The following is an 11,290-nucleotide window of genomic DNA, read 5'->3' on the forward strand; positions in this document are numbered from 1 at the left end:
CACCCACGCAGGTGCAGGTACCAAGGGTGCAGGTCCCAAGGGTGCAGGTACCAATGGGGCCTGGTGTCTCATGGGAGCATGGCATCAGGGCAAAGAAAATAAGAAACAAGAGCTAAACTATCCCCACTGAAAAGGGGGACACGACCTCCCCCTTCCCTTCTCTGGGAACATGGACTTTGGAAAACTTGTCCTTGGGCGCTCTCTGCCTCTTCGCAAACCTTTTGAAAAGCTAAACAAGCCTCTTGCCAGTTTTAAAACCCAGCCTCCTGACACATGGAGGGGGAAGCAAACACCACAAGCAGTGCCCAAGAGCCAACACAGATCCGGGACAATGGAAGAAGATGTCCCTGGAGGATAAAAGAGGCATAAGCAACAGCAGTTCCTTCTCAGAAGGGCCTCAGGTTATTGTCACCTGCAACAAGACAGCAGGGGGAAGGACGACGCACCCTACCCCGTGGCCTTCCTTCACAGGCCCACGGTACCACAGAGTAAGGATGAAACAGCAGAGCCGTGCCTGCTGGCAAACCCACACTCCACGTGGAACGTGGAAAACAACACCCTCTTCTCCTAATGAATGTGTCAACTCAACAAGACTGGCATAGTTTCTCATGTCACATCCACCAATGTCCATTGTCTCCTCGCCCCCAGTTATGCTGCCCCAGGGTAGTGCGTGAGAAGGGAGAAAGGCAGGGGACACACCCCTGAACCCACAATGCCTACCACAACTTTCACTCCAAGTCCCTCGGCCCACCCAAGGTCAAGATTCCTTCTCTTCCCAGAGTGTCCTCAGAGCCTTTGTGGGCCCCAGATTTCACTAATCAAGTGAAATCAAGAGCCTGAAAATGGAGGCTGGTAACCACAAAGTCTCATTAGCAAATGTCCTTGATATTCTAAAGGTCCCCTGCCTCATGGAAGGTTCATTGACAGCACCCACGCACCGCCCCGCTTCCCGCCATGTGCAGAGTTCGGTCAGCAGAAGAGTGCAGAAAGCTTAGATGGAAACGCTTGGATACAATTCCAACCACAATCCCATCCACAAAATGAGGATTCCTAAGGATTCCTAGGAGGCCATTGATCTCCATGGTAGACATACTCTTTTAGTTTCTTTGCATTGGAGGCCAGACAACCAGACATGACCCATTTCTTCCCTGGGAACTAATATCTGCCCAGTCGCCAGATGCTGCCATTGCCCCTGAACCCACAATGCCTACCAAACTTTCACACGAAGACACTCTACCCACCCCCTTTCAAGTTTCATTACACTCCCAGAGTTTTCTCATATATCCCTTCTGGAGCCTAGGTTTCACTAATCGCGAGAAATGAAGGGCCTGAAATGGCGTATAGAAACAAAGGCGGAAGGATTCATCCTCCACCCTGGACACCTGACCCAGGAGGCTCCCGGACATCCAGCTCATCAGCTCATGTCCGTGACAATCTAAACGTCCCCTGCCTCATGGAAGGTTCATGGACAGCACCCACACGCCGCTCATCTTCCCGCCATGTGCAGAGTATGGTCAGCAGAAGAGTGCAGAAAGCTTAGATGGAAACGCTTGGATACACTTCCAACCACAATCCCATCCACAAAATGAGGATTCCTAAGGATTCCTAGGAGGCCATTGATCTCCATGGTAGACATACTCTTTTAGTTTCTTTGCATTGGAGGCCAGAGACACATTTCTTCCCTGGTAACTAATATCTGCCCAGTCGCCAGATGCTGCCATTGCCCCTGAACCCACAATGCCTACCACACTTTCACACGAAGACACTCTACCCCACCCCCTTTCAAGTTTCATTACACTCCCAGAGTTTACTCATATATCCCTTCTGGACCCCAGGTTTCACTAATTGCGAGAAATGAAGGGCCTGAAATGGTGTATAGAAACAAAGGCGGAAGGATTCATCCTCCACCCTGGACACCTGACCCAGAGGCTCCCGGACATCCAGCTCATCAGCTCATGTCCGTGACAATCTAAACGTCCCCTGCCTCATGGAAGGTTCATTGACAGCACCCACACGCCGCTCATCTTCCCGCCATGTGCAGAGTATGGTCAGCAGAAGAGTGCAGAAAGCTTAGATGGAAACGCTTGGATACACTTCCAACCACAATCCCATCCACAAAATGAGGATTCCTAAGGATTCCTAGGAGGCCATTGATCTCCATGGTAGACATACTCTTTTAGTTTCTTTGCATTGGAGGCCAGAGACACATTTCTTCCCTGGTAACTAATATCTGCCCAGTCGCCAGATGCTGCCATTGCCCCTGAACCCACAATGCCTACCACACTTTCACACGAAGACACTCTACCCACCCCCTTTCAAGTTTCACTAGACTCCCAGAGTTTTCTCATATATCCCTTCTGGACCCTAGGTTTCACTAATCGCGAGAAATGAACGGCCTGAAATGGCGTATAGAAACAAAGGGGGAAGGATTAATCCCCCACCCTGGACACCTGACCCAGGAGGCTCCCGGACATCCAGGCTCATCAGCTCATGCCTGTGACAATCTAAACGTCCCCTGCCTCATGGAAGGTTCATTGACAGCACCCACATGCCACTCGTCTTCTTGCCACGGGCAAGGTATGATCACTGGAAGTGCGCAGGAAGTTTAGATGGAAACGCATGGATACAATTCCAACCACATTCCCATACACAACATGAGGATTCCCAGTGAATCCTAGTAGGCCATTGCTCTGCATGGTAGACGTACTCTTTCAGCTTCTTTGTATAGGGAGTCTGACCACCTGACAGCACTACATTAGGTAGCACGACGGAGAACAGTAGGATGGCCTCTCAAAAAATTAATAATTGAGCTCCTATATGATGTATCAATCCCGTATCTGGGCATTTATATAAAGGAAAGGAAGCCACTATGTCAAAGACACATACTCATCCCATATACTCACTACAGTCGTATTCTCAATATGTAAGACATGAGAGACTTGTGAGCATCCATCAACAGCATAAATGGATAAAGAATATGTGGTACATGTATCCAATGAAATAATATTCATCCGTGGAAAAGTGCGCCTATAACAGGGAACCAGTGTAGCAACGAATACACTGCATTTCAAAGGCCTTACCTCGTGCTCCTTCGGCAGCACAAGTGCAAAGGCCTTACCTTCAGGTGTTCGATATCCATTCCCCTTCTGTCACCCACATCCATAAGAGGAATGAAAATCCACTTCAGGCTAACAGGGTTTGACATGAAATACTTCACACCAAGAATTCATAACTCATTAACATCCCCGCTGGGAAGTACACATTCACGGAGTACAGGCCTCATAACGCAACTGATGTGGCAGGCTCCAGAGTGGACTCCTGGGAAAGAGCCACCAAGCCAGACCCCACCTTAAATTGAGAGGGTCACCTTGTCTTTCCCTCAGGGTCCTGAGTTTGAGATGCCACCAATTAAACAGTCACCCTTTAGGAAGCTTCAACCTTGGGTCTTATTTTGTTAAGTGCCAGTACTCAGAAGTCTTACCCACAAAACATTCATCTACGTCTTCCGCATCCCTCCCCCCAGTGAAATGACCCAACATGACTTTGATGGGCAGTGGGCACAAGTGTGTGTGGAAGAAGGAGGAGGCATCACGGTTATTAAGTTGTACAACTGCTTTTGACAAGCAGACAAGCCATTCTTGTTCACTTTTGTACCTACCGCCTGGGGAAGGAACATGCGTTGGGGCACAGAGTTTTGCAAGTACCTCACGTCTCAGGTTTTCACTGGGTAGGAAGTCGTAATGACCCCCATCTCCCACGGCTTGAAAGTAACCGAACCAAGTACAGGGATAAATGAAAAGTCTTTGAAATGTCAACATGTTGTGTAAAGGCTACATACGTTAGTGTCTAACCACATAGAAATGTGGATCGTTTGGACTTTGGGGAGTGCACATCAGGCTCTGTGATGCCACCTTCTGGATAGAACTGGTGCGAACAAAGCAACAGAGGAACCAGAGGTGTGTCTGACACTAGAGGTCACAAGGGTCTTTGAATGCACCTTAGAGCCATTCGTCTTTATGCTTAACACTCTCACACCCAACCGTCAAAGTCTTCACCTGATTTTCCCCAAATTAACCACTGCCCAGAAAAGAAGTAACTTTATACAGAGAAGGAAAGAGAGGAGACCTTTGGGCACTGCCAGTTACCAGGCACCCTCCAGCCCCAGCTTGACGCTGAGTGACATCAGCTTCAATGTCAGACGTCCAAGGCAGCCAGGAAAGAATGCAGCTCAGAGAAAGGCAGGGTCTGGGATGCTGGGCTACCTCCTGGCATCACAGCAGAGTTAAAGAGGTCCATTTCCAAAGAGATGCCCAAGACCCTCTGAGAATAGTGGCTGGCCCTGTGAAAGGAAACAAAACGTAGCTGAAATTACAGCAAAAGGCTCAAGAAACGAAGTGCAAGTGGGGTCTGCACAGGTGGCAAGAGGATCTAAACCAAGCCATGATCTTTTGCTCCCCTCAACACATTCTGGAAACGGTGTCCCGATTTCTTCAGTACCTCCTGTGTGCTGAGCACTTCATAAAGATGATCACGCTTGATTTTCACACCACGCCTGAGAGCAAGAGCAAGGTGTCATTTCCATTTTGCAGATGTGGAAGCTGAGGCTCAGAGATGACAGGAAGAAAGGGCCGAGGGTCTTTCAGACTCACATGCTGGAAACTTATTGTGAACGAAACACGATGGGTGACACGGTCTCGGCGACATCTGCAAAGCCAAAAAATCGCTAGAATGTACGGAAGGGGAAACCCGCAAAGAAGTATTGACCCACATGTTGCTTGAACTGTTAGCCTGTGCTTCTAGGACGGCTGCCACATAAATGCCCACCCACCCCAGCGGGGGTGGACCGGCAGACTGTCACCCTCTGGCACCCGCTTGGTGTACAGGTCTCATCTTTCTCGCCTCTCCTAGGTACGCCTGGCTTTCAATTAATTCAGATCCATGACTTAAAAAAGTTACACCCAGACCTGAAGAAATGCACCTGAGCAGTGCTCCCACAATCTCTGAGTTCCTGAAGTTTGTGTCTGACCATCCCATCCAGGCCATCCTGCTTCTGCATGCATGGTATTAGAAAGCGATTACCAAAAGGATAAAAAGGCTCAAGATCAGGGTTTTTTGGACATCTGACATTCTAATAAAGCCAACGTGTGTGTAACAGTGGCACGCAACAGTAAGCAGAGGAACGCGAAGAAGGTCTGGGAAAAAGATGCCACTGACTCCTTGAGGAAATTGACTCAAGACATGGAGTCTCTACCACGGAGTTAACAAGTAGTGTCTAGGCGGTGACCCCGACCTTGTGGGAAGCGCCCATGTTAGAGACTCAGGGATGGGATTTCCACACCATCTGGAATAAAGGTACAGCTGACAGGAGACAAGTGCTATTCACCCAACACCTCTGGCCTCGCACAGCCTAAGGTTGCTCTTACCTGTACGGCTGGCCTTGACGATTGGTTCAGGGTCCTCTCCTCTCACAACGGGCCCACCGGCTGACCAGAACTGGACGTTCCCATCACAGATCCTGAGGGAGGTGATGATTGTACAAATCTACAAAGAGACTTACCTGTGGAAGGTCAGCTTGGGACCACTGCAGGAAAATTAGGCCACTTGGAAACTCACAACACGAGTGGATGGGGCAAACTTCCTCTTTCCCTCATCCAGAGCAATTTCTCAAAGTGGTTGGTGGGGCCAGAGGACCCAATCATGCAGCCTGTGTGAAGTAGGCCAAAAGAGTGAAAGAGAATGTAAGGCAGGAACTGCATGAATCAACCCACAAGGTGAGATTGCGGCTTTAGAGGCTGATTGTCCCCTCAGCACGAACCGTGGTGCATCCCGCCTTCATCAACCAGCACAGGGGAATTATTAAATATTATGTTAAGAGGTATCGCCCCTCAGTGGCGAGAAGGGGTGTCTCAGAACTCCCATGTCGCTCTTCACTAATGAAGCCATCCACTCGTACACAATTGGGGGTAACAAACCTTTGGAATGGGTGGTGGTGTTCTCACTTTGTTACCAATTGCTGACACTGACATACCACGCAAGACACGATGGGTAACAAATCATTCAAATGGGTTTTGTGCTCTACTTAATAGACCACGAAATGCACATTACAATGGCTGGGCTGTTATACTAGACTTCTTAATCGGTAACACAGTAAGTTCCAAAACTGCTAAAAAGCAAAATGAGCTAAGTTAATCACAACAAATTCACGAAGCATTTCACACATTGCATAATGTCCCTACCAGCTGACACTGAACACAGGTCTCCGAGGAGGAAACAACGGGAACAAATTGGACATTTGGTTACATACACACTGGAGAATCTGCTCTCAGTGTGCAAGAATGCCCCTAGGATACTACAGGCAATGGAATGGGCAAGTAATGAAAGCACCTTCATTCCACACTTAGATTTTGTTCAAGATCTAGGACTCTGTCTCAAAAGTCAGGATTGGTGAGGCTAGTTGAGTGTCCCAGTTCCTGAAGTCTGCTTTGCTGTCAGTACCGAAGACAGTAAAACCCAAATACCAGCAGTGGATCTTTCACAGGTCTAAATGTAATCAAAGTACATTTTACAGACCTTCAACGTGTCACCGATATGAGTCATTAAATCGTTTCTATGTGAGCTAAGATACCAAATTCAAGTCAATATCAAGAATCAATCAGCAAAAAGGCTGATAAGGCAAACCCAGCTATCACCATTATCAAAAGGAAGTCCCTGTTGTACCAAGTATCAGATTACTCTCAGGGATTAGGGCGCTCAGGGTTTTGAGCAAAACAACAGCTTCCCTCTCATTGAATTCTCCCCTTGCATACACATTAGGTCTGACACAGGAAGGGAGGTGTATGAGGAGAAGCAGGCAGCCACTGACTATTTCCTAAGCCAATATGCTAGCCCTTGGGGCATTAAGGCACGGTCAGCTCTTGTGGCTCAAGAGGCAGGGACAGCACCCTCTGCGATTGGGGTGGAGTAGGGTGCAGGGAGAGCAGCATGTCCAGTCTAGCCCAGGACCCCTAACAAGGAGGACTGGAGGTGTCAGGGAACAGACTGTTTGTAAATAGGATACCACAAAGTAATTTTTTCTATGGCAGAACACCTAGGAAGGAGCACCTGGGTCAGCATTTAAAGACACAACAATAAAAAAAAGAAAAGAAAAGAAATACCACTATGTCACGTGCACAATCAGGGTTCTAATATAATATTCAAAAGTATGCACTGTGACCAGCAAGGGCCATTCAGTTCTAGAACACAGAGAGCAATACTTCTGGGGGTGAATTTGCTTGTAAATAAATTGAAAATGCCCCGTGACGTTCAAAGCAAAGGCACTAAAGACGAAGTACAGAATTGACCTGAATAAAGTTGATAAGTGTCATGTAATTATTATGAGAAATGAAACCCAGAACGAAGCCAACGGAATTCCGGGATGGCCGGTGACAGGCACTTCCCGGAATTCGCGGTCAGGAAACAGCACCGTCAGCCTGATGGTCAATACCTGCTATTTTTTACATTGAAAAGAAAATTTTAAGTAGGCCCATGAAATAAAACACACAGAGCCAGTTTTTCAGAAACATTTTAATAGCAAATAAGACGAAAGGTTGGGCTCCCGGGCCACCGGGAGCCAGTCACTGTCATAAAGCAAGAAGCACACACATAATTAAAACAATCTCTTCCTCGTTTGTAAAGTAACGATAACGCCAAAAATGGTTAACACAAAGCTTACGCAAAGGGCCTGGAACAACATTTAATGGAACAAAGTCACAGGAGACCCAATTCTTTTGTACACCCAAATCCCCAACTGTATGAGAGGCAAGCATTCACCAGATTGTTTTGAATTGTAATTTGAGATCACCTCAAAACGTTTATTATTATTCATTTTGAAGACTTTATTTTTAAGCACTCTCCACACCAGTGTGGGGCCTGCAATCACAACCCCCACATCAAGAGTCACAGGTTCTATCACTGAGCCAGGCAGTTTCCCCAGAAAACCTTTGTTTTTAAGAGAATTTATCCATAGGGAACAAGACCAGGATTTAGCAAAACAAATTATGTCAAACACGCCATTATACTGGAAACATAAGGCACCCCATTAGACGTTGAATGCCTCCTCTGTAAATTGAAATTTACACCAAGCACTTTAAAGGAAATATATGAGGAGCGCCAACATCAAAATTCAATTGGCTGCCTTAAGACGAACATGGAAAATTAAATGCCAAAACAGTGTTCAGTCTTGGCTAACAAGAGCCGCTAGGAGACATTCGGCGTGTGAAACTTTCACGTGTCCAGCCGGACAAATTGTTCCAAAGTGCACGCTGAAAGTACTTTCACATTTGGAGAACACGTATGAAACACAGTCAAAATAAAAAACCAAACTCAAATGGATGCAATGTTGCAATATCACAGGGAAAACACACCCCACTGCCATTACGTTATCACAGGAAAAACAAGAAATAAGATCCCGAGCAGATCATTCCCATCGGGGACTTAAAGCACCAGGGCCCTGCCAAGCAGACCCAATAGACTACCTTCTTATTCGAAGACGGCAATTAATAGAACACCTTTTTTTTTTTTATGGAAAACACGTGAAAAGCTTCCGGACCGCTATTGGTTGGATACAATGATAGGAAAAACACGAATACGTTACAGAAAAATGCAGCTTTCAGTGGTGACTGAAGACAATTCCCGGTGGTCAGTGAACAAGCCCCGAGCCCACCACGCCATCTGTTTCCCCACTTTCACGTTGGAATTATCAGGGGGTTCCCCCCGCCTTTTCAAGGCAGCATATGCAGAAGACCATTCCAAATTTTGAACAACTGATAGGAAACACACAGTCATGTTAAATGAAAGACAAAACTGCCCTCAAAGGCAGGCATCGGCTGTCGTAATCACACACATGCTCCCCTTTCCTTACTTTCACTCTCCTTTCGTTTCAGATCAAGATAAGAGATAGCCTGTCACCAAGACACCTCACACAAATGGCCAAGACCCAGATGTAAACAATAGTCGGTGACAAGTCCCGTCCCCAAACACTGTACCGTGGAAACCAAAATCGGCTCCCAGGCAGCCAACAGCCATCGTCCTGTCTGGGACCCACTCAGGCTCAGCCAACCGCACCCCTTTTTCTGCATTTTTAAGCTGCAAACACCACAAAACATGAAGACCACGAATCCGGGGGGGAGGGGGGGGAGGGGTTTGAGACCCACACTCAGACAAATGAAATGATCTGAAAGACTCATCGTGTTGTTACATAAAGCACAACAATGTCCCCAAAGGCAGCTAAGGGCCCTTCCCTTGTCATCAATCCGGAAGCCCATGAGACACATCTGTCAACGTGTCTTAGGACACACCATCTGCGCCCCCCCCCCCCCATTCTCTTAAACTCACACTTCAAACAGCCAATTATGAGAGAAAGTCAATTAAACTTACACTTGTGAGATCGGAGCATTGTCAACCGCCATATATCCACAGTACCCGCCATATTTTGCCATCACTGAGGGGAACGGTCTACGGAAGCCTCGTTGCACAATCCAAACCGTCATCGGCCTGCTCACGTGGTAGGGCTTCATGGCCGGGTGCTTGCCATCCTTCAGTGGCCCCGCCTTCAGACATCAGCTTGGAGGGCCTGCAGTGATTGACAGCCAGACTGTCCATTCTCTTAGGTCTAGGAGTGGAAACCGCCATACTTCCAGGTCCAAATAAATTACTCAAATATTTGTTCATATTTTTGTCTTTGTACATCCGTGTCTGTCCCTCAAGGCCGACCCCCCCGCCTTGTTAGACCTTTGCACATACCTTTTCCTTTGTTTCTAGTCATCTCGCACTTCGGAAATCTGGCTCACCTAGTTTATCCTGACCTAGCTAAATGCGTCCTCCTCCAGGAAGCCTTCCATGCTTACTCCTCCCATCTTCACATAGTGCACATCACCCCTGACAAAGACCCTCTCATGCTAGCACTATCCTTCCCCCATTTGTCAGGCGGGTCGGGGGTGTTGCGAGGCTTTATTGTGTAAATACTGTCACACGATAGTTTGTGAGGTTGCCCTAACTACTGCGATGGTTAATTTTCGGTGTCAACTGGACCGTCCGTGGGTGCCCAAGTTGAACATTATTTCTGGTTGTGTCTGGGAGGCTGTTTCTGCATGAGGTTTGCATTTGAATCGGTAACTCAGGAAAGTGGTTTGCCTTGCCCACTGTGAGTGAGCATTATCCCAGGCACCGAGGGCCAGAATATACCAAAAGGCACAGGAAGGAAGAATGGTCCCCTTTCCTTCTGCCTCACTACTTGAGGCGGGACATTTCATCGCATCTCCTCCTACTCCTATTTCTTTTCTAAGTAGGCTCCACACCCACTGTGGGGCTTGAACTCATGGCGCTGAGATCAAGAGTCATGCCCTAGTGACCGAGCCAGCCAGGTGCCCCACTTTTCCTGCTCTTAGACTGGGATTCATATCATTGACTCCCCTGGTTTGAAGGTTCTCAGGCCTTCATTCTCAGACTGAATTACCCCACTGTCTTTCCTGGCGTTCCAGCTTGTAGATAGGAGATCGCGGGACTTCTCAGCCTCCATACATGTATGAACCAAAGTCTTCATAATATATTCCCATTGGTTCTGTTGTCTGCAGAATGCTGACTAATAAATTGGGAATATCGCAGCTAGCTGCAGCTGTCACAGATGGCTTCATAGGCCTCAAATAGAACTCTGGAGCAACAGCAAACCCAAATAAAGTAAAATGAGTTCCAAACTACGGGGGATGAAAGGAAGACACCAGAAGCAGACAGCCTGATAGTTGGGCAGTGTTAAGGACACAGCCATTGGCCCGGATGGGTGTCTTATCCACGGAGTCTGGCTGCTCATTTACAAACTCCGTGAGAGCTTATGGTTGAGCTGGGTTGGGGGCAACAGGCTAACAAAGATCTAGAGGGCAGCAGAGTGGTCGCAGGCTTTGTCCAGCAACCAGTGAAGGGATGGTTTGGGGCAGTTAATCCACGAGAGGGGAGACAGGAAGATAGCCTGGAGCTGTTGATGTAAATGCCGTCCCAGGATCTGCCAACCCCCCTTCAACACTTGTCTCTAAGGCTTGTCCCTCTGACTGGTTCTGTGGATGGACACATGCTGGATCCTTTCAGTGCCTGGCACGTGATAACCTATAACACACACGTCCTGTTTCTCAAATCGCCTACGTCTCCCTCGTCCTTGGGTCACCAATCGTTCCTGTCCCATTCACACTCAATCCCAGGCCAATGCCCTGGGCTGCTTCTACCTGTGCGGGAAGCGCTAGCAATCACTACTTCCCTGCTGTGC

The 11,290-nt window shown here is 47.8% G+C and overlaps 1 long non-coding RNA gene across 2 annotated transcripts; it reads right to left on the reverse strand.

The window, feature by feature from the left end:
• Nucleotides 1–2,774: 2,774 nt before the first annotated feature.
• LOC122235464 lies at nucleotides 2,775–9,492 on the reverse strand. 2 transcript variants are annotated; one of them, XR_006213548.1, is made up of 4 exons: nucleotides 9,415–9,492; nucleotides 5,558–5,704; nucleotides 4,498–4,704; nucleotides 2,775–4,339 (listed from the first exon to the last, which is right to left on the reverse strand). It is a non-coding gene; the product is annotated as an uncharacterized LOC122235464 (long non-coding RNA). The 2 variants fall into 2 exon arrangements; XR_006213549.1 differs by having other exon boundaries at nucleotides 5,424–5,704.
• Nucleotides 9,493–11,290: the final 1,798 nt, after the last annotated feature.

This window comes from Panthera tigris, chromosome X, assembly GCF_018350195.1.
Source record: "Panthera tigris isolate Pti1 chromosome X, P.tigris_Pti1_mat1.1, whole genome shotgun sequence".
In the NCBI taxonomy this organism is placed as follows: Eukaryota; Metazoa; Chordata; class Mammalia; order Carnivora; family Felidae; genus Panthera; species Panthera tigris.